The 23,076-nt window shown below is 40.4% G+C and overlaps 1 protein-coding gene across 2 annotated transcripts in view; it reads right to left on the reverse strand.

Annotated features, from left to right (window-relative positions):
* Window positions 1–15,423, reverse strand: part of LOC124142529 (A disintegrin and metalloproteinase with thrombospondin motifs 16-like) — a 225,781-nt gene extending 210,358 nt beyond the window's left edge. For both annotated transcript variants that reach the window (XM_046511062.2, XM_046511058.2), the window contains exon 1: window positions 15,303–15,423. The gene's annotated coding sequence lies outside the window, so the exon portion shown is untranslated. The remainder of the gene's footprint in view (window positions 1–15,302) is intronic.
* Window positions 15,424–23,076: the final 7,653 nt, after the last annotated feature.

The following is a 23,076-nucleotide window of genomic DNA, read 5'->3' on the forward strand; positions in this document are numbered from 1 at the left end:
AGTCGAAATTAGACTTTATTGTATTTTTGATTGTTGGTGATAGGCAAACACAATATAAGTAATTCAGATTTCTTAAGAATAGATTGTGTTGGTTGCCCATCCTAATCGTTTATTCACAAAAGATATTCTCTCAGCAAATGCATTCTGAAGTATTATGTTTCTTGAAGAACCAACAAGGTGATAGAAATTTGATATTTTTATTAATACTGGGTAGAATCCTGTGTTGTTTTGCCGACACCTCACATGGATTGACAAAATCTGAGCTGCAGTATCTTGGGGATAAATGTCGTTCGGAAGGATTGATTCTATGCCCCAGATTTCACACAGTCTTCAGCATCGAATGCTTGTCGTAAGAGACAACTAATGGGATCAGATGGTCAGGCTCGCTGACTTGGTTGATGCATGTCACTGTATCCCAATTGCATATATCGATGCTTATGATGTCAATCGCTGATGATGTCAATGCTGGGTGAAGCGTTAAGCAACAAAATAACATGTGGACCTAGTGTCAGATATAAACAACATAGACACTCCTAACCAAACTGACCTTCAAATCACAGAACTAGAGTCACCTGCCTTTCATATATCCTTAGGACAGCCGGGGGGGCTGCAACAAATATTTTTTTAATTAGGGTCATATTGGAAGTACCTAGATGAATCCCTTGAATAGGTCAAATTACTAATTTCTAGTATGCAGTCACAGAGGTAATAATCAAAGGATCCCCAAAATGTATTTGGAACATGGGGAAACTTTCTGCGTATGGACTTTTTTTTACTCTGTCCCAGGTAAGGCCTTTTGACCAACAGGACCTACAAACTTTCACCAGTATCCAGATAAACTAGTGACTTGGTGGTGTAAAAGAGCATTAGATGTGAGCAAAAAACTTGAGAGCATAAGGTGTTTGTTCGCAGAACACTTGAGAACACAAAGTATCGGAAAACACTTGAGAGCATTACGTGTTGGTTGACATAACATTTGAGAGCATTATGTGTCTGTTGACATAACACTTGAGAGCATTATGTGTCTGTTGACATAACACTTGAGAGCATTATGTGTTGGTTGAGTTAACATTTGAGAGAATTTTTAAAACATGGGTATAAGACTCGAGAGCATTACGTGTTGGTTTACATAATATTTGAGAGAATTACATGTGGGTTGACATAATATTTGAGAGCATTACATGTGGGTTGACATAATATTTGAGAGAATTACGTGTAGGTTGACCTAATATGTGAGAGCTTTATGTGTTGGTTGACATTATACTTGAGAGCACTACGTGTTGGTTGACAAAATACTTGAGAGCATTAGGTGTTGGTTGACATAATATTTGAGAGCATTACATGTTGGTTGACATAACACTCGAGAGCATAATGTGTTGCTTAAGTTAACATTTAAGAGCGTTTTTAAAACATGGGTATAACACTTGAGAGCATCAAAGGTAGCCATAACATTTGACAACAGAAAGTCTGGGTATAACACTTAACAGCATAAGGTCTGTGAATATCAGGTCACACGTAACGTTGCTTTCAACATTAATTCAGTCACACAACCTGTCATCCCAGATGTCATCCAAAATCAGAATACAGAAAGGTACCCTGTACCCTAAACAGTGGATGAGTCCACATTCCTCAACCCGAAACCGAAAGCGGTTCATGTTGTAGGTCTAGTTCGCCTGATACGAGTGCTTAGTGGATAATGCTGTGCATCGCAGAATATTTAAGTTACTGTACGTACGTCACTGTGTATGCTCGTTTTTATATCGCACGTTTGAAAGCATCTCATACAACAGTATGACAGTTCCGATCCATTTATGGAAAGGAAATGCCAAGAGCAAAATATATCATGCATACAGCCATGTTGCATTGTACCACGGCTTGGCATCCTGTCGTGTCGTATGAGTAGGCGTTCAATTGCACTATGCTGCCTGCAGCGGAAACGACTCATCCCAGGGTGTCTTTCTGTATTCTTTTTTTGGCTAGGGTACATTTCTGTATACCGACACGTACTTGGGGTACATATCTGTAGTACCTGTGCCGACAAAGACACCCGGCCTTCAGCAATACTTTCACTATTTAACAATGGAATACTCTCTTCTCCTTCAGTTTTCCCATCAAATGTCACTCCTACTTGTGGTGTTATTGCAAGCTGATTGCAAACCTAGTTTGACATTAGATTTACAGCACACAAAAAATCAGGGGCCTGTACCTTATAAATAAATGCCAAAAACAACACTGATAACTTTTAATATCATCGCCTGACAATCCTATCTTGAATTTGTCCTCTTTGTGAACTCTAACAACCTCTCTTTGAACTCCCACAGCCTCGTTCTCACCCTAGAATTCCATGTTAGACATTTCATAAGATATCTGCTCAAGTAACATGCACAGATGAAATCATAACAGATGTTTCAACTGTTCGACCCGCTGCTGAAATAGATGCAGCTATGTGAAATATATATGATTTAGCTTCATGTTCCATTCCTCTGTAACATTTCTTAACATAAACTTTAGGGCTGGAAGTAATCAAGACACACCTGTAAAAAATCCCATCATATCAAACTCCACAACAGTCACTATTTCAATGCAGTGTTTTACCTTGTACACTGTTTGCTCATTATTTCCACCATATGTTCATATTCAAATACTATCACAATTCCTAGGGATTTACCGGATGAAAATATCTATAAAAAAAATTTAAACAGATAAAAAAAAATACAGAGCGTATCCACTTGGATGCAGAAAATTTAGATGTATTTTGGATAATGAATTAATGCTGTGATTTCATAGTTTGGTACCACATAAAAGTAATTTCCATTACAACTAGTCATGTGGGTGTCTATGTACAACATATCTTCTTCTTCTTCTATATAAAATACAATACACAGCTGAATGCTTCGATCATGACCTTCTTTCACAAGCACTTGTTGAGTCAGTTGGGGAACTCCACATCTATTTTAAACTAACATCCTCTGAGCATGCACAAGTTTAGGTTCCTTGTTGTGGAGTCACTGTTTCAGCAATTGACATTGCTCTGGTGCTCCCATTTTGTAACCTGTGACCCCTACAATTAGAGGCTTTGTGTCCCCTACCCCCTAAATAAATAATCCCGGTAAAAGCCTGCTTAGTTTGTTGTCACTAATCAGTAACAGCCTTTTCATGGTTAATAAAAACACTGAGCTACCAAAATTCAGCAGGGTACAGTACCAGCAAATTTGGTTAAAGTCCAAATATACACTACTGCTGGTGTCTGCTAAATATAAGTTATGATATATACTAGTTTAGCTGTTATTAAGGCAACATCACAGTTTCACCAATGACCTGTGAAGATTCCAGGGTAGAATAGGTCTTCAGCAATCCATGCTTGCCGTAAAAGGTGACTATGATTGTCGTAAAAGGCGACTAACAGGTTCGGGTGGTCAGGCTCACTGACTTGGTTGATGCATGTCATCGATCCCAATTGCGTGGATCGATGCTCATGATATTAATCACTGGTTTGTCTGGTCCAGACTCGATTATTTACAGACCTCCGGAAACAAGCATTGACCACAGATGCCCTCGAGGTTTCTCAGAGATTTATCTCTCAGATTCCGAAAAGAAAGTATCAGAAAACTTCCATGGAAGTGTAGGTTTCCTGAAAGTGAAGTGTTTCTCTGGCTCCTTTCTATTACATTCGTAAACACAAATTAACCAAACAAATCTAAAAATATTTTCAGTGTAAAATCAGTGTCAAGCAGTTACAATGTTGGAATTAAGAACATTTTTAGACATTTGTTATTTTTACTTATCCGAGTTAGAAACAGGTTCAATCATCCCCTACAGAACTGATAATGGGTAAGGTATCCTTAGGATGAGTGAGGGAGGGAGCAAGTGAATTTTCGTTCACACTGCAATCAACAATTTTCAAGCTAATTGATGTTGGCATACACAGATGGTATGGGATGTTGATGTATGTATTAACCCCCTGTTCACCTTGCCAGACTGGATACAAGCCGATGTGATAGGTGGAATATTGCCGACTGAACCATAAAACAACAAGCAAACAGGGTCAGCAAACCAGCAGTCGGCAGCATGAGCAGTCTTGTGGCAATTGCAACTACCGGGGTAAGCCTCATTTAGTCTTCAAAACAACCATGGGGTAGTCGGGACATATTCTATTAAAACTCCCTTGGGTCCTACTGGTTTGACTTAGACCAAATTGCTTCAATGACACAATACTGTATGAGTGAGTGAGTGGGCTTTACACTGCTTCAGGCAATATTACAGCCTGATCACCAGGAAGCTGACTCAATATACCAATGCTGAAAATTGAAGTCAATCTTTAGCATGATGCTCAGTAAGAAATCACTGGGCAATCCAAGCAACACCCCATGTGCCCATGGTTCATCCTGCACTGCATACAAGACTGCATGGCATGTATGCTGGCTGATGCAAACCACATGCCTACAGCAATGATTCACATCTATCACATGCAACAGTTTGACTGCATGGGTTCAGCATGTAAACCCAAGCCCTCAGTGCATCTATCACTAGAATAACTAAAGATTTATCTCGCTGTGGGTTCCAACCCACAAGTGCCAGGTCATATAAAAATTTCTTTGCCACAAGGAAAGCCGGATAGAGGGTATTAAATGTTCTGTAATGCTCTTGGGAATTACAGTTTTTCTATAAATAACTCGGCTTTTCATTGATCGCCAGTACTCCATTTTCATTCGTTCGTTCTTTCAGTCAGTCATCCACATGCTGATGTGGAATGAGACGACTCGTAATTCTGGATTCTGATTCCGAATAAATAAATGCAGCTTAAAGAATATTCCATATCAATCCATCATCCAATAGGGGTATGCATGTATGGCATCAACTTCTTCATGCTTGAAAACTTTAAAATGGGCTCACTGAGCCACTGTTACATTACGTCAATACGTATGACCCACACTTCAACTGACATTCCCGCTCTCGCCGATGTTAACTTTTAAAATTGTTAACTTGTATTTGTTAATGTTAATGAATTAAATGTAACAACATGTTCCGTATGTTTTGCATGTTGTGATACAGACATATTAAATATGAATAATAATTGCCAGCTATTTACACAATCTGATGTGTCGTGAAAAGGTCACTCGTTTACTGTTGCATAGGGATACATTTGTTTGGGGCTGTTGTGGTTGGGGATGGCATCGGGAGTCGTTTGCAGTAAATATTGATCATGGGTAAGAGAATAACCAACTCTATACTCGGAATTACAGTTTATGTTTCCCGAGGATAAGATAACCTTAAGGCTGGGACAGGTAACTCGAGTACTCGGGTCGGGTGGATCCTGAGAAGTACCCGGATACCCACAGGACTACCCGGATCTGTTGTTAGTCACACGATATATTCTTTAATGACGAAAACTCTATGGTTACACTATAAGTCACTTAAGTTCCCATTTCTTTCTGACAATGTACCCATTCCTTTTGACTTTTATATGTTTGAATAAAGTTAAAACTTCATGCAGTAAACTTCAGTGTATGCATGACCAGATCATTTTACACGTGTATCTAAATACATTTTGCCAGGGCTAAGGTCAAACTTTTCGAAATCAGACAGTTTGTACCTATCTCTAAATATCTACAGCGGGTACCCGGGTAGGGTCGGGTAATAAGGTGGTGGGTACCCGGGTAGTAAATTTGGACCCGTCCCAGCCCTAGATAACCTGTAATTCCTCATTGCTTGTTAGTTATTCTCATAATATCACCAATACCACCATAGGTAGAAAGATTGTGTGTCATAACTTTCCAACATTTGTACATGCGCTAGATTGGTCACAACATCATCTTGCTCCATTGTTGAGGACAATGCGATATGACATCACATTGTTCATGAAGTCACAAATTGATACCAATACATAATCTGAATGATTGTTTGATTTTGGTGCAGTTTCTCTGTTGGGTTGACATTTCATGTTTTTTCGTCTTTTTCCTCTTAAAATAACAAAATAAGTTGCAGCAGTATCACTCAGAGAATATGTGGTTTTATGCCCCTTATTGGGTGTTATACCATGAGAAGGAGGCGCATATGTAAAACCATATGTAGCCCTTGTGACACTGCTTCCATGAATTTATCTTGCCAACATGTTTTAATCTGTCATTGTAATAGAATTAAAACAAATTGAAAATTGATAGATAACAGCTGTTCGATTGAGCTGAGGTTAATTTGTGCAGTGTCACATGACTTTCATTGACTCGTAAACAATGTGTCACTTTTTGCTTTGAGGAGGGATATAAGGGAATTATTCTCCCACTCAGAAATCCATATGCAGCCTGATTTGTTCGTGGTGGGGTATAAGGGACTTATTACTCTTGCTAAGAAATTTATTTACCGGTAGTATTTTTATCAAGATCACACGAACCAATTAGATCTCAACATTCTGATGTGGATGTAAGATAAAGAGGAATACATGGAAAAACCTACTCAAAACTCATTATAACAAATTTCTCATGCATGAATGCTGCAAGTCCCTCCACAAAGGCTTGTGTCTAACACAATTCATTCACCCCAGACAGACACAGAGAATCTTACGGAGTGTTTTCAAGATCAAATTCATCAAGACTCATTCATAAAAGGCACAAAAATCCAAGGCTTGCCGAGGACAATGAGTCTTGATATATTTGAGCTTGGGTAAGATTCTATTTATCATCCAAAATCATTCTCCCAGCTTATTCTGTTTGTAAACAGTAATAAACAGAGTCTTGAGTGTAACAAAAACAGCTAACCAGCTTCAGTGGCAGAAAGACTAGAGATATCATATTATTGTGTTATCACACTGGTCCACAACCAATATCTCCTGTGGAAGCTGTTTTGCATGATAAATCCATACTTTCACACAACTCACTGGTTATTTTCCAATTAGTCCAGTATGACTTGCAGTCTCCCACTGATAGCAATCTTTATCATATAATTGAAAGTGTCATAAATGAGATACACTTGTGTGAACAGTCATTAAAGTAGGACCAATGTCTACCTAATCCCAATTTTTCAGAGCAAGTTTGTTTGGCTTGATGCCAATTTGACAGTAATTTAGTACCATCAAAGTGAATCAGCTTCATGTTGAAATAAAAGCTGCAAAAATCATTTCCATAAACATGTCATATATGCCCTAAGTGATGCAGTTCTTAAATGTCATAACCTCGGAGAAACCCTTCAACACAGGTATGGTGCTGAACCCTTCACTAAAGGATCCTCATAGTTAAGGTTTGTTTGCTTGTTGTTTAACGCCGCCCTCAGCAATATTCCAGCTATATGATGGCAGTCTGTAAATAATTGAGTCTGGACCAGATAATCCAGTGATCGATAATCCAGTGCAGCGATCTAGGCAATTGGGAAACAGTGACATGCGTCAACCAAGTCAGCGAGCCTAACCACCCAATCGCGTTAGTCGTCTCTTACGACAAGCATAGTCACCTTTTACGGCAAGCATGGGTTGCTGAAGACCTATTCTAACCCGGACCTTCATTGGTGCTAACAGTTAAGGGATAACTTTGCACAGTAAGCCAAGGCACCATATACGACTGAACCAACCTTGTCCACTGATACCAATGTGAGTCAATGTGAGCATGCACGAAAGATCTGTTCCGCATACATTTGTTGTTTTACGCTGCATTCAATAACATTTTCAAGCTATATGACGGCAGCCTGTAAATAATCAAGTCTGGACCTGAAAATCCAGTGATTGATATTGTGAAGGACGATATCAACCAAGTCACTGAACCTGACCACCTGATCAATTTGGTCCCTCCATACCACCTGCATAGACAGCTTGAGTCATTTTCTAACCTAGAATCTCAATGGGGGGGCTCCTCAGAGGAAAGCTGTAAGGAGCTTGTTTGGCCCTTCCTGGAGTCCTGGTTAACTATGGCGGATGATGTGCCATATGGCACCGAGTCAACACATACAGACTGCCCAGTATAAAGGTCAAGGTCATGGCCATGCTTGCTCATCACAGGGTGTGTAATTACACTACAGAATACACAGAGTTTGGTCTCCATCGGTTACAAGGGATGCCAACACAACAAGGAACACACTTAGTGCATGATCTCATTTCAAGGGAAACACTGTACCTCATAGTGGGGGAGCAGCAAGACCCTGGGTCGAAGACAATCACTTAATTAGTGCTCACAATCATCGCCCTCACCATCCTAGCTGCTGCTAGAGTTAGAAATACATTTATCTTTATTAGATTGTGTGTGTACCTTTCTTTCATGTTCCTGGTCTGGAAACAGATGACTGTTGAAGAAATACAGGTTTGAACCATGCTGGTAGTATCACTTCTCGACCCATTGCTGGAGTGAGATTCCAAAACAGTCTGGATGAACCCACACCCAATGCTGCATACAACACTATGCAGAACAATAACATAGCATTTGTTTGTTGTTTGTTGTTTAATGCCGCACTCAGCAATATTCCAGCTATATGACACGGTCTGTAAATAATCAAGTCTTGACCAGACAATCCAGTGATTGACAGCATGAGCATCAATCCATGTAATTGGGATACGATGACATGCATCAGCGAGTCTGACCCCCCGATCCTGTTAGTCGCCTCTTACGACAAGTATTGTCGCCTTTTACCTCAAGCATGGGATGCTGTAGTACCGCTGAATGGAGTAGTGAGCGAGTTTGGATAAAATCTGCTTTGGACAGTATTTCAGTTATGTCAAGGCGTGTCACTTTAATGGAAGGGACCCGAAGTGATGCACATCTGAGACATTTCCCCCCAAGGTGAAACCCACAAGCACAGGTATAGTGCTGACAAAACCAAACATATACAGTGTATTCAGTTAAAATCTTGGGATAAGAGCGCATGCTCAGGTGTTGCTGGCATTTCAAAGGGATGCAACTCTGCACATTGGATGACGAGTCCTCCTGGGCCACCCATGCGTTGAATGGAGTACAGATTATCTAAACATCACCTGGATAACATACCTTAGCTTCAGACTTTCCTAACTCTTTTGCTGGGCATAAACTCAGTCTCTTGTACAGCCTAGCTTGCCTTAAAATCCATTCTAAATTATTTAAGAACTGACGCAAAATAACACTGAACTAATTGGAAGGTCAAATATTTTGAGGCCTTCTACATAATGACATCTTATCCTATTTGTTTGAAAACTACTTCAAGGTAAGGATTTCTTCAGTAAAATATTTCAAGAGGAAGTTCATAAGTGATGCTCCACTGTGCCCTACACTACTGATATTTTTCAGGGTATAAGTTTTCAAATTACAACTACTCGACTTGCCAAGCTGCAGCTATCACTCTGGAGTCCGACCTTGTAACTGGAACTTCACAACTACCAACAAGTTTCAGTGAAAACATTCTTGAGCATCTTCATGGCACCAGGCCACAACCAAAGTTCAACACAAACACGTTCTTCTACGCGTGCACTGTCAAGAAAGAATTTTGCCACATACCAGAAAATATCTGAGGCTCTTGTGCAATAATTAACTCCTCATAAAATTACATTCTCTGAATGAGAAACAGGTTGCCTGTGGCAAATATAGATATGGGTGTACACCTTGCACAAATAAGCAGATTCACACCAACTGCAGCATGCAAAGTGCATCTGCCTACTGTTATCTATAGTCACCTCTTCACAGGGTCTTGACGCAGACTAAAGTGTCAGGTGATGACTAGTGGTTTCTGGGACCAGGAATCAGCTGAATGTCACTGTGCTCTTGTTACGATTTACCAAGGAAAGAAAGTTTAAAGAAATAAATTGTAGAAAATATACAATGTGTTTGTTGGCAATAAACAATGAGAAATAAGGTCAAATGTGGAAATCATGAGTGGAGTGTAACTGACTTTCTTGTTTACACTTCCTGTGGGGAAGTCTCCCTCCATTACGCCATCTCTGTGCTGGAACTGGACAAAATCTGACAAGATTTCACAAAGTCCAATACTTTCACATAAGACTTACTGAAGCCTATATCTTAACAACTTACTTACCACAATATGTAAATTGACAAACCTGTCAAAAATGTGAGGCATTGGGGCATTTCTTTTTTCATATTTTATTTTCCATACAACTTATATAAGCTGTCGGTGTACATTACTGTTAACTGTCGACTGATATTATTCATGCAATGCAAATACAAATGTTTGGTGGGAGTATTTCAAAAAAGAAAAGAAGGGACTTTGCTATGTTCATATAAGTTGGGATGCATTATTTTTTGTAGTTTATTCACGATGGCCTCAACATACCCTTGCTAAAGTACAGTACTAAATACAGAGTGACTGAAGTTGAATACTAAACACTTCTTGAAGTATGATACTTTAATGCCTTAACACTACATGATTTTCATTAATGGTGACTTAAAATGCTGAATGAGGCAAATTTGGTTTTACACCACAACTAGCAAAAATAAAAACACTGATGTTGGATGAGTGAGTTGGATTCAAAGCTGTTTTTAACAGTATTTCTGTTATATCATATCAAGTTGATGTGGAAAGAAAGCACAAAGTGATGAAGGTCTAAAAGAGTGACTGAGTGAGTGAGTTGGGTTCAATGCTGTTTTGAACAGTATTCCAGTTATATCACGGCATGTCAGTTAAATGTAGGAGGAAAGCCTGAAGTGATGCAGGCCTGAGGCGTTAACCAGAAACCAATGAACAGAACATGGGTATGATGCAGACAAACCTAGAAACAGAATCAGGGCAGTCTTGGTTGAAGCAGTTGACCAGACAATCAAGCCTTTGATCAACACATATATGAGGGCAATGACCTGCATTGATTGGTTACAATGACACTAAGACAATAACTATTCACTTAACTTCCGGTACTTCATGATACTGTGCCATGATATGAGTAATGTACAAGGGGTCAAAAGCAGCTGTTTCGTACTCACATCTACTAAATGTTTCAGTTGGGCTATGATGGAAAGTGTCAAGTTTTTATGCATGCTATCATATTACCTGAATAACACACAGCAGCTTAAACATGCTGAAAGTCTGTCTCGGTGTTCATCTGTCCAAGTACCATTACTATTCCTACACACCAACCCTCTTTCCATCACATCACTATTTCAGCCTCTACTGTTTTAAGATGCACCAAGCAATACATGCCTGGGCAATGCTTTACTTTGGTCCACTAATATGCAAGTCCTTGGAACTACTGGTAAAAATTGTTGTTGTTGGTTTGTTGTTTAACGCCACACTCAGCAATATTCCAGCTATATGACGGCGGTCAGTAAATAATCCAGTCTGGACCAGACAATCCAGTGATTGATATCATGAGCATCGACCATGCAATTGGGATCGATGACATGCATCAACCAAGTCAGCGAGCCGTTCCCGTTAGTCGCCTTTTACGACAAGCATAGTCACCTTTTATGGCAAGCATGGGTTGCTGAAGACCTATTCTACCCCGGAATCTTCACGGGTCTACTGGTAATAAAGTTGGGGGGAGATTATGGAATTCAAAGTGGACATTACCTGTTCAAGTTTATTCTTTAAATAATTTTTCATGCTTTAAATAATTTTTCATGCTAACATGAAAAATATTTTGCACCTGGTTAAAGCATTTGCAGCAAATTACTGCAGCCTATAGATAATCCAGTTTGGTCCAAAATAAAACAGTGTTTGACAGCCATTCAGCTGGGTGTACCCAACACATTGTCAATTCCTATACTTATAGCAACTGTACAAGAGTGAGTGAGTATGCTGTTAGCCATATTCCAGCAATATCACAGTGAGTGAGTGAGTGAGTTGGGTTTAACGCCGAGCAAACACTTTATTTAACCGCTAGGCTACTTAACTGCCCCATCTGTAAATGAATGGATGACAAGATCAGAATACACTAAACAAAAGCTCCAGCTCGGTATTATCATCTTTCTTCACCATGACAGTCTACACCTAGACAATCACTGTGTAACTGCATCTAACATGCGTGCAAGCACATATTTCTCATTATCTCACTTCCTAATGCACTCTAGGAACAAATCTATGAAATGCTTCACCTCTTCATGAACAAATCAGATCTGCAAATTGAGTCTGACATGACTTTTTCTCAGCAAGAAAAGCAGACAAGAGTTCAATTTCTTGAAAATCCATCAAAAGTTTTAGTGGCATGTTAAAAAATCATTTCCGCTAGGGTGTTAGATCATTTATCATTCACCCTGTAGTGGTAGCTGTATAACTGGTGTTATACAACACGACACGAGCCAGAATCACACATAGATCGTGGAAGGGCCGTGTTGGTAGAATTAGATACCTGCACATTCCCACTGTTTTTATTGATGCCACTATCAACACTCTAACATCTACTTTAATTTCACATTTCCTGTTTTAAACTTGTCTTTGAGTGAGATTGGTTCAACGTTGCTTTGTACAGTATTTCAGTCATTTCACAGTGAGTCAGCTTGATAAGGAAGGAAAGCCCAAAGCTGCAGACAGTTACCACTTGGGTGATGTCAAACCAAACAACACAATCAGGCCAAATCAGGAATTCAAACCTACGATCATCAAAACATTAATTATTATTGTTAATAATTCTAGAATACTACCTCTACTACATCACTGACATAATCCTGTATTTTGGCTGTAATCACACTATAAAAACAGGATTATGGCAAAGATGTAATTGAGGTATGGTATTCACAAGAATAATAGGTTTCTGGCATGTTTATAGGACGCAACTCATCATAGTGAAATGTGGCGCCTTCAGATGACAGGGCCACCCATGCCTCCTCCTCAATATACATACAAACATTAATTGTCATTATCTTGTTTCAGTAGTAAGCACTCTATTACAATATATTTACAAGGGTAAATCAATAACTCATGGCATCAAAGATATTGCTTTGAGTATTGTGAGGTTCAACACACATATGACAAATATGATCTCTTTGAAGACGTTACACCAAGTTACAGATTGATATCTATTTTCGTGAAGTCAACAAAAGAATGTTTCTTGGACAGTAACTGGACAGTCATGATTATCTCCAATGAGGTCAGACTATCAAGGGGCAATACTGTGCCACTAAACTACATCAGTTGAGAGAAGCTATGGAGGGGAAAACGCATCAAAGAATGTTCCATTCAGGTGTGCTACTGCTTCAGGACAATGTGCCTGTGGACACTTAGGAAGTGGCAGTGATTGCAATGCACTCCATCATTTTTCCCTTTCTCTAACTCATATCCCACCTGTGTTCTTACCAGAAGCAGCATTTGGAGGAAACCAAATGAAGACTTCTTTAATAGCAGGGATAACAAAGCTGGAGTATTGCATCCATGTATTTAAGTCAAAAGAGATTAAAAAATAATGTTTGAACACTTTTGATTCTGAATGATTTTATATGGCCTTGAAATTTCCTTTTACCTTCATATCTCTCAATGTGATTCGTTGAATGTCAAACGGTGCTATGTCTGAAAAATGTGATAAAGTACAAGCATAATTCTCTCACTGCCCTTAAGTTGTAAAAAAATTTAATTCTTCCATGATCGTGAAAGTGAACTGATCATTATCACAGATACTTGCAGTTAGATCAACACTATTTAAGCTAGAATATCAGTTTGGCAATATTACAGCCACACAAAATTGCTCATATCATCTTATCTGTATATAGCAGCATGAAAATACTGACCGCTACATTGTTCGCAGTTATATAAAACATATGTATCTGATAACATTAATTTACTATTTATTTCACAATTAAGAGTTCACTTGCACTACTATCTTCTCTTTTGGAATGCCTGTTTTTCTCTTCCTGTAATGGTGCCAGGTAGTAGCTGTACTAGGAAGGATGTTTATTAATGTCTTATGCATAATCACACAGGCTTTCAATGTGGTAACTCACATCAGCATTTACTGCTCTAAACCCTCATTTATGACAAACATTGTAATCATGCATGGCATTAGTGTCTATGCCATGTCCTTAAAGGCATCTCAGGACTTCACACATAACTCATTAGACATTTATTATAAATAATTATTCATGCCAGATTGAAAAGCATCCCTGAAAATTTCAATGTCTTAGATTCATAAAAAAAGCGGGTGAGTGAGCATGGGTGGGAAGGTGGGTAAGTGGGTGAGTGAGTGAGTGGGTGGGTGAGTGGGTGGGTGGGTGGGTGGGTGAGTGAGTGAGTGGGTGGGTGGGTGGGTGGGTGGGTGGGTGAGTGAGTGAATGAGTAAGTGAGTGGGTTTGAGGGTGGGTGGGGGAGTGAGTGAATGAGTGAGTATGATTTCACACAGCTTGTGTGCAAGTAGAGGGGATTTTAAACGTTGCTACATACAGGTAGTGACGTGCATATATGTGTGTGTAGCAGCTTGTATTAGTCCGGATTTATGCTGGTTTTACAGTGCTAGCCCTTTGAGATACTATGCCACAATTTAACATGGATATCAAGTTCAGACACAGTATACTGACTGAGCCAACCAGTCCTTGTCTTTCAGGGTAACAACAAGTACCATCTTTTGACATCTTCCGATATGATGTGGTCAGTGGATTGACATACCGACCTACCGTTCTCCAGGCAAATACTCCATCTACTACACCCAGTGTAGCGTGCTCTACAGCCTGCACTCATATGTACAGGACACTGATACTGAAGCACCATGAATATACATCTGATGACACAATACACCATGTACTGATTCATGATTCAATTGATTTTCAAAACGGATAAGCCTGTCAGATAACTACGCAACTTGCCACTGGTCACACAAAAACTCAGATCAGAATGCATAACACTATTAGAAGAAGCCTGATTGAACCAATTAAAAGAGATACACAAAACGGTGGATAGCAACAAAAACTTGTGTTATCTAGCCTACATCGACCATTGAGAATTTCATGCAACAACTATGCACATTAAAAATCGCAATACAATATGTACTCTGATTCTAGTATTCTCAAAATGAATAATATACGAGGCAGGCATTTCCCAATGATGGAGAATCCCATGTTGAGCAAATGCTTTAGCCACTAAACTACCTCATCTCTATTTGAAGATCATGTCCTGTGTCCAACATAGGCTCTGAGCATCTCCCATCATAGCATTCACCGAAGAACCAGCAAGGAATGGGTGGCCAAATTGACCAAGCACCTTACACATTCCTTGGATCTATGACCACCCAAGAAGACTCAACTCCTATATCCATTTATAACTCAAATAAAACTTCTCAACTGCCTACTTAGATAAATTCCATATTTGTAGACACCCAAATATCCATACACGCCATTTGTCAAACACAGGTTAGCTTCAGATATTCTTACATCATTTAACTGACATCTTGTACATTTAGCACAGGAAAACAGAAGGATATTACTTACACAATTGGATGCGGGTGTGCGTGCAATCAGACAGCATCAGTTCTTGTCAGTTGTTGTATGCAGCAATGGCCACTCCCTCCTCTCCACCGCCTACCATCTGTGTATGCAACGGTAACATCACACCCACTTGTAATCTACTCATCGCAAGCTGCAAAAATACACAAACAAAATGTGCAGCAACTGTGCAGCAGAATTCAGGAAGTGCAATGTCGGCAATATATATTCAACTCAGCATGTTCTGGCAGAACAAACCATTTAGGAAGGCTCTTGGCGTGTTCAGAATCTACCACCAACGCTAGAACAGCTGATCGTTACTCAGTGTTTAAGCATCTTCTCCCACTTGAAAACACCCTGTAAATGTTAATAAATTTGTAAATAATGAAAGCAAATAGCTCAGATGTTGATTTCAATGGCGCATGAACAACACCTTTTTCCAGAAGTATTTTCATCAGTGTGGTCTTCAGTTGCAAGCCAATGACCGATTCACCCTATTATCTACAAAACCTGGTTTTACAAAACATCATTGCTGTGCACTAGGAAAACAAGCAGTCAACATCAAAGACAACACCTGGGATTTTCTTATAATAGTGCAGAGGAGCATGACAGGTTATTGCCATTATCCTTTCTCATCAACTCCCCATGGAGACTTCCAAGGCAAGGGAGGGAGCAAATGAGGTCTATTTGTTTGTTGTATAACACCGCACTCGGCTATATTCTAGCTATATGACAGCAGTCTGTAGATAATCTGGTCTGGACCAGAAAATCCAGTGATTGACATGAGCATCGATCTTGGCATTTGGGATACGATGTCATCCATCAACCAAGTCAGCAAGCCTTACAACTCAATCCTGTTAGTCGCTTCTTACGACAAGCATAGTCACCTTTTACGGCAAGTATTGGATGCTGAAGACCTATTCCAACACAGATTTTTACAGGTAATGCTTATAATGCCAATTTGAACAGTATTTCTCTCATATCACAGCTTTTCAGCTTACTGTGCGAACAAAGCCGGAAGTGATGTAGGTCTTAGACGTTTACCACTTTGATAGAACCCACGTCAAATCAGATTCCAGGTCAATCTGAAATTTGAACCCACAATCATAGGATCCTGGCATGCACAAGAGATGCAACTCTGCACAGCACATTGATGACTGGGTGACCAGTGCCCCAACAACATCAGTACCCATCAAAACAGTGGTAATAAGAATAAATCCATGATGCCCCACTCACACCAATACTGAATTCTTTTCCACAGATCTTAATTTCCTCAAAATATACGAACAGAAAAAAGTAAATGTGCTTCATATTGAGTGGTGTAAATGTTATGTTATTGAAAATAACACCATAACATTTTATCATTCATCTGATCAATGTTTAATCATAACAAATTCATAGACAAAACCCATACCTGATAACAGGAGACAGAGTGGTATGCCCCAAAAGAGGGATGGTGTAACAACTCAATCAACAATGTCAATATCAGGTGTGACCACTATTTGCATTGATACAGGAGAGCCAGTGGCAGAGCACTGAAGACACTAAATAAATGAAACAGACTGGATGTTGTCAACCAAAGATTGATCCAACCGAACTCATGTTACCAGCTGGTTCTGGTCCTGTCGTAGGCATTGTTCCATCTCATCACAGACATGTTCCATGGTGGATACGTCTGGAGAAACAGATGGCCATGCCAAAATGTAATGCTGCCTCAAAAAGTCTGTTACAACACATGCTTTGTGTGAGCAAGCACTATCTTGCTACAACATGACATTTAATGCATCCTTGCATTTGTACAAAGGGTAGAACATGATCTCAAACGATATCCTGGTAGCGTACGCAATTCAAATTGCCATTAACAATGATGAGTTGTGTTCTTCCATGAGATGTGTTGCCACCCCATACCATTAGACTTCACCCCAAACTGGTGACGTTGCGTAACACAAACATGGCTAAAATGTTCTCCTGGGCGCATGTAGACCCCTGCACGACCATCAGAGCTGTCAAGATGAAACTTGGACTCATCTGTGAACAGTATTCTCACCCAGTCTTGTTTTCTGAACCTCAGATGCTGTACACCAAGCTAGACATGCCGGACAATGATGTGGAAGCACAATTGGGCGTATTGCTGGCCATCATAACTAGGTGTTGTGCTCCTTCAACTGGTTGCCTATGGTTCTGCCACTAACTGGGTCTCAACCCAGGAATTGTCCAAGTTGTTAATGTGGTATGTTTGGTATCGATTCTGTAGATGTACCAAACACATATGGTCGTCTTGTTGACGTCAAACATGGATGACCGGTCTGTGGCAAGTCATGAGTCTTACCCTACTGTAGATGACGTCTCCAGCAAAGAGATGACATTGTGTTTCGATGAGTGAGTAGGTGAGTTGGGTTTAACACCGCTTTTAACAGTATTCCAGTTATATCATGGCATGTCAGCTTAATGTGGGAGGAAAGTCCGAAGTGATGCAGGTCTCAGACGTTTACCACTTTGATGAAACCCACTAACACGGGTATGGTGCTGACAAGCCTAGAAACATATTTAGGGCGAACCAGGATTCGAACCCACAATCATAGGTTTCTGGCGTGCCCAAGGGACGCAACTCTGCACAGCGAATAGCGGCGCCTTAGACAACTGGGCCACCCGTGCCCCCCTGTTTCGATGAAGTTTAAAATGTCCAGCAGCTTCATTTTGCGTCATTCCAGTTTGCGTCAATCCAGTTTGCAGCATACCCACGGAGTCTGGAGTCTGATTTCCAGCAAGCTGTGACACTGCATTTATTTACAGTTAAACAAAAGTGTCTTTATAAGCACCTGATAGATAAACAATCTTTGTGTGCTGTTCACATTCAAAAACCATGTGTGTGAGTATCATTTTCCAAACAAACATGCAAACTGTTCACTGTGCATGAACATGCATGTGCAAATTGTGAATCAAGACCATTTAGTCGGGGAGATGTCTTCATGAATATAAATTGAAAGATGCATTATACAATTTCAGAATAATTCTTTTTTATGGAACTTTATATGAAGCACAGTATATTTCGGCCTGGATCCACTGGCCCAAATCAACTTTAGCACAACAATCGTAAGACCCATATTTTAACACACTCCAGATAGTAGTAGCGCTAATGTAGCTATGTGCAAGTTGGTCTTGGATATTTGAGTGAGTGAGTTACAGGTGGGTGGGTATAGTTCTGACAAACCCCAAAATCATGTAAAAATATAATTTGTTCCAGTAAATACAGGAAAAACATTCGTCTCAGGTTTAATGACAGAGATAATTGTTTACGGGTTCTCCATTAATGTGGGGTCATAAAATGTGTAAAAAATAATATATCTTGAAGCAGCGTTAAAAAATAATCTCTTTCGAATAAAAAATTCCCGGCTTTTTACAGGGTCCACATGTTAGACTCAGGTCAATGGCTGCAGCTACAGGGCTGTTGAAGCCAGTCAGAAAGCTACTTCCCTACGTAACACCGACCATGCTGGAACTAGCGGTGTGGGTGGATGTTTAGCATTCATGTAATGTCAGCAGTTGCTGTTCCTGTTGATGGCATAACCAGCCCATCTATACACCACTCAGTGTAAGTGTGTAATGTGTTTTTCCTGTGTCTCTCTGTTGCCAAATGCCACACCCTCGCTTGTTTTCCTCCACATACCTAGCCTGAATATTCAGGTCCCTTGTCAGCTGCATATTGTATATCATATTTATATCCTGGCTATTTAACTTGTGTGAGACACCGAGGCTCTTTTTCTATTACATGTTTCACACAAACATTTGAAAAATGTATGTATTGACATCAAATAAATATCATCGTGTGAGCTCATGAGAAAGATTTTGTTGGACTCTCATCATCTTGGACAATGTTGAAGGTCAAAGAAAGGAAATTGGTCCCTGATGTGAATAATAGCATTTATTTGAAAAGATAATCATTCTCTCAATAGTCCTCTGTTTGAAGTAGCCAATGGCAGCACAAGCTTAATGAAGAAGCACACTGTTACCCATTAGAACAACATCGCAGTCTGGTCAATAGGAGCCGAGAGTCATCTCAGTGGTGCAAAGCATTCCTACTGCCGTACAAGTCTGTACGGCTGTCAAAACAAATTCCTCACCCTTAAACCATCAAGATGACTTCAGTCACAAATTCTGAAAAGATTTAATGTTGAAGAGTGAGTGAGTGAGTGAGATTTAACATCACCCTTCAACCATATGGAAACACCAACATGTAGGGAGTAGAGCAGGGTCTTAAAGGGAGAACACCTTATTGACCAGCTCAGGTGAAATGGGGTTTTATGTAGCGTTAAAAAATAATGCACTTATATAGAGTCATGTATGACTTAGACACAGAATACAGACTATATTTTACTCCAAGAATAAGATACTGATAGCTACAGATGTACTTGGTTAATCTACTTAAAGGGGCAGGACATCTCTACCACAGAAACAACTTTAGGTGTACTTGGCTAATCTACTTAAAGGGGCAGGACATCTCCACCTCAGAAACAACTTTAGGTGTACTTGGCTAATCTATTTAAAGGGGCAGGACATTTCTACCACAGAAACAACTTTAGGTGTACTTGGTTAATCTACTTAAAGGGGCAGGACATCTCTACCACAGAAACAACTTTAGGTGTACTTGGTTAATCTACCTAAAGGGGTAGGACATCTCTACCTCAGAAACAACTTTAGGTGTACTTGGTTAATCTACTTAAAGGGGCAGGACATTTCTACCACAGAAACAACTTTAGGTGTACTTGGTTAATCTATTTAAAGGGGCAGGACATCTCTACCACAGCAATGCCTTCAGGTGTACTTGGTTAATCTACTTAAAGGGGCAGGACATCTCTACCACAGCAACAGCTACAGATGTACTTGGTTTACCTACTTACTGTACTAAGACACCTGAACCACAGCAACAGCTTCAGGTTTGTAAAAGTTGAATGCTGGCGAGGTCTGAAAGTTTGGGCTACTCCTCAGCAAAAGCCCAACAATGTAATATTCCACATATTCTATCTCCTTATCTTAAAAATGACACAACTATTTTCTCCTCTCAAAATAAGAGCTCACAATAACTTTTGACATTTCAGCCATTCCAAAGGGATCTTCATGGTGTTGTGTTCTCACAAACTACAGACTACAATCATATCCCAAGTTCCACAAGGTGGTGAGGGAATTGGTGATAAAGCAAGTCCACCAACAACTCCGACCATCCCAGTCAGGAAATAAAGCAAGGTTCTGACATATGAAGAATATCACATGACGCAGGAATCCATCTAAACAACCTAAAGATACTGCTGATGCATTATATCAGTACAGTTTTTATCAAAACACCCAAAGGACCATAAAATTTTATATTTTCTTCTTCATGATAATGTGTTTCAGTCAACAGAATGTTCACAATATTACTAGCATTTAAAAAAATTTCAAGGGCAAATATGTTGTCTTCAAGTTATTTTGAGAAAATATACTTATGGCATTCTAAACTGTGCTCATTATTCGGAGAAAAAAAATATGCTGAGTCATGGTGACTCCTAGTCATATACTAGGTGAGATCCTGGTACAGGATAATATTGAGCAACCGTCATTGTTCAACTTGCTTAAAAAGCATTTAGCCTACATACAATACATGTAAACAGGTTTTAATGAACTTATTGGGTTTCATGCCATGTCAGGTACATCATAGGCCAATTGTAAAACATGACTCTGGAGGACCAAACAGTAAAAGAATTGGTCTTCACCTTGATGAGGCACTGACCTACACTTAGTCCTGGATGAGGCACTGACCTACACTTAGTCCTGGATGAGGCACTGACCTACACTTAGTCCTGGATGAGGCACTGACCTACTATTAGCCATGGATGAGGCACTGACCTACACTTAGTCCTGGATGAGGCACTGACCTACACTTAGTCCTGGAGGAGGTATTGCCCAACACTTAATCCTTGAGGAGGTATTGCCCAACACTTAATCCTGGAGGAGGTATTGCCCAACATGTAATCCTGGAGGAGGTATTGCCCAAAACTTAATCCTGGAAGAGGTATTGCCAAACACTTAATCCTGGAGGAGGTATTGCCCCACACTTAATCCTGGAGGAGGTATTGACCTGCACTTAATCCTGGAGGAGGTATTGACCTGCACTTAATCTTGAGTAGGCATTGCCCCACACTTAGTCCTGGATGAGGCACTGACCTACACTTAATCCTGGAGGAGGTATTGCCCAACACGTAATCCTGGAGGAGGTATTGCCCAACACGTAATCCTGGAGGAGGTATTGCCCCATACTTAATCCCCGAGGAGGTATTGCCCAACACTTAATCTTTGAGGAGGCATTGCCCCACACTTAATCCTTGAGGAGGTATTGCCCGACACTTAATCCTTGAGGAGGTATTGCCCAACGCTTAATCCTTGAGGAGGTATTGCCCAACACTTAATCCTGGAGGAGGTATTGCCTCACACTTAATCCTTGAGGAGGTATTGCCCAACACTTAATCCTGGAGGAGGTATTGCCCCACACTTAATCCTGGAGGAGGTATTGACCTGCACTTAAACTTGGAGGAGTTATTGACCTGCACTTAATCTTGAGTAGGCATTGCCCCACACTTAGCCTGGATGAGACACTGACCTACACTTAGTCCTTGAGGAGGTATTGCCCAACACGTAATCCTGGAGGAGGTATTGCCCCACACTTAATCCTTGAGGAGGTATTACCCAACACTTAATCTTTGAGGAGGCATTGCCCCACACTTAATCCTTGAGGAGGTATTGCCCAACACGTAATCCTGGAGGAGGTATTGCCCCACACTTAATCCTGGAGGAGGTATTGACCTGCACTTAAACTTGGAGGAGGTATTGACCTGCACTTAATCTTGAGTAGGCATTGCCCCACACTTAGTCCTGGATGAGGCACTGACCTACACTTAGTCCTTGATGAGGCATAACCCTACACTTAATCAAAAAGCAGTGAAATGGTCTACTCTAATCCTGCCCCACACTTAACCCTGGAGGAGATATTGCCCCACACGTAATCCTGGAGGAGGTATTGCCCCACACGTAATCCTGGAATAGGTATTGCCCCACACTTAATACTGGAGGTGGTATTGCCCAACACTTAATCCTGGAGGTGGTATTGCCTGTCACCGTATCCTGGAGGAGGTATTGCCCAAAACTTAATCCTGGATGAGGTATTGACCTGCACTTAATCCTGGAGGTTGTATTGCCTGTCACTTAATCCTGGAGGTGGCATTGCCCCATACTTAATCCTGGGGTAGGTATTGACCTACACTTACTCCTTGGGTAGGTACTGACCTGCACTTACTCCTGGAGTAGGTACTGACCTGCACTAAATCCTGGAGGAGGTGTTGCCCAACACTTAATCCTTTGAGGAGGTATTGCCCAACAGTTAATCCTGGAGGAGGTATTGCTTCAAACTTAATCCTGGAAGAGGCATTGCCAAACACCTAATCCTTGAGAAGGTATTGCCCAACACTTAATCCTGGAGGAGGTATTGCCCTGCACTTAATCCTGGAGGAGGTATTGCCAAACGCTTGATCCTGGAGGAGGAATTACCCAACACTTAATCCTGGAGGAGGCATTGCCCAACACTTAATCCTTGAGGAGGTATTGCCCAACACTTAATCCTGGAGGAGGTATTGCCCTGCACTTAATCCTTGAGGAGGCATTGCCCAATGCTTGATCCTGGAGGAGGTATTGCCCAACACTTAATCCTGGAGGAGGCATTGCCCAACACTTAATCCTGGAGGAGGTATTGCCC

This window comes from Haliotis rufescens, unplaced genomic scaffold, assembly GCF_023055435.1.
Source record: "Haliotis rufescens isolate VD_foot unplaced genomic scaffold, xgHalRufe1.0.p SCAF_17, whole genome shotgun sequence".
NCBI classification, from domain to species: domain Eukaryota; kingdom Metazoa; phylum Mollusca; class Gastropoda; order Lepetellida; family Haliotidae; genus Haliotis; species Haliotis rufescens.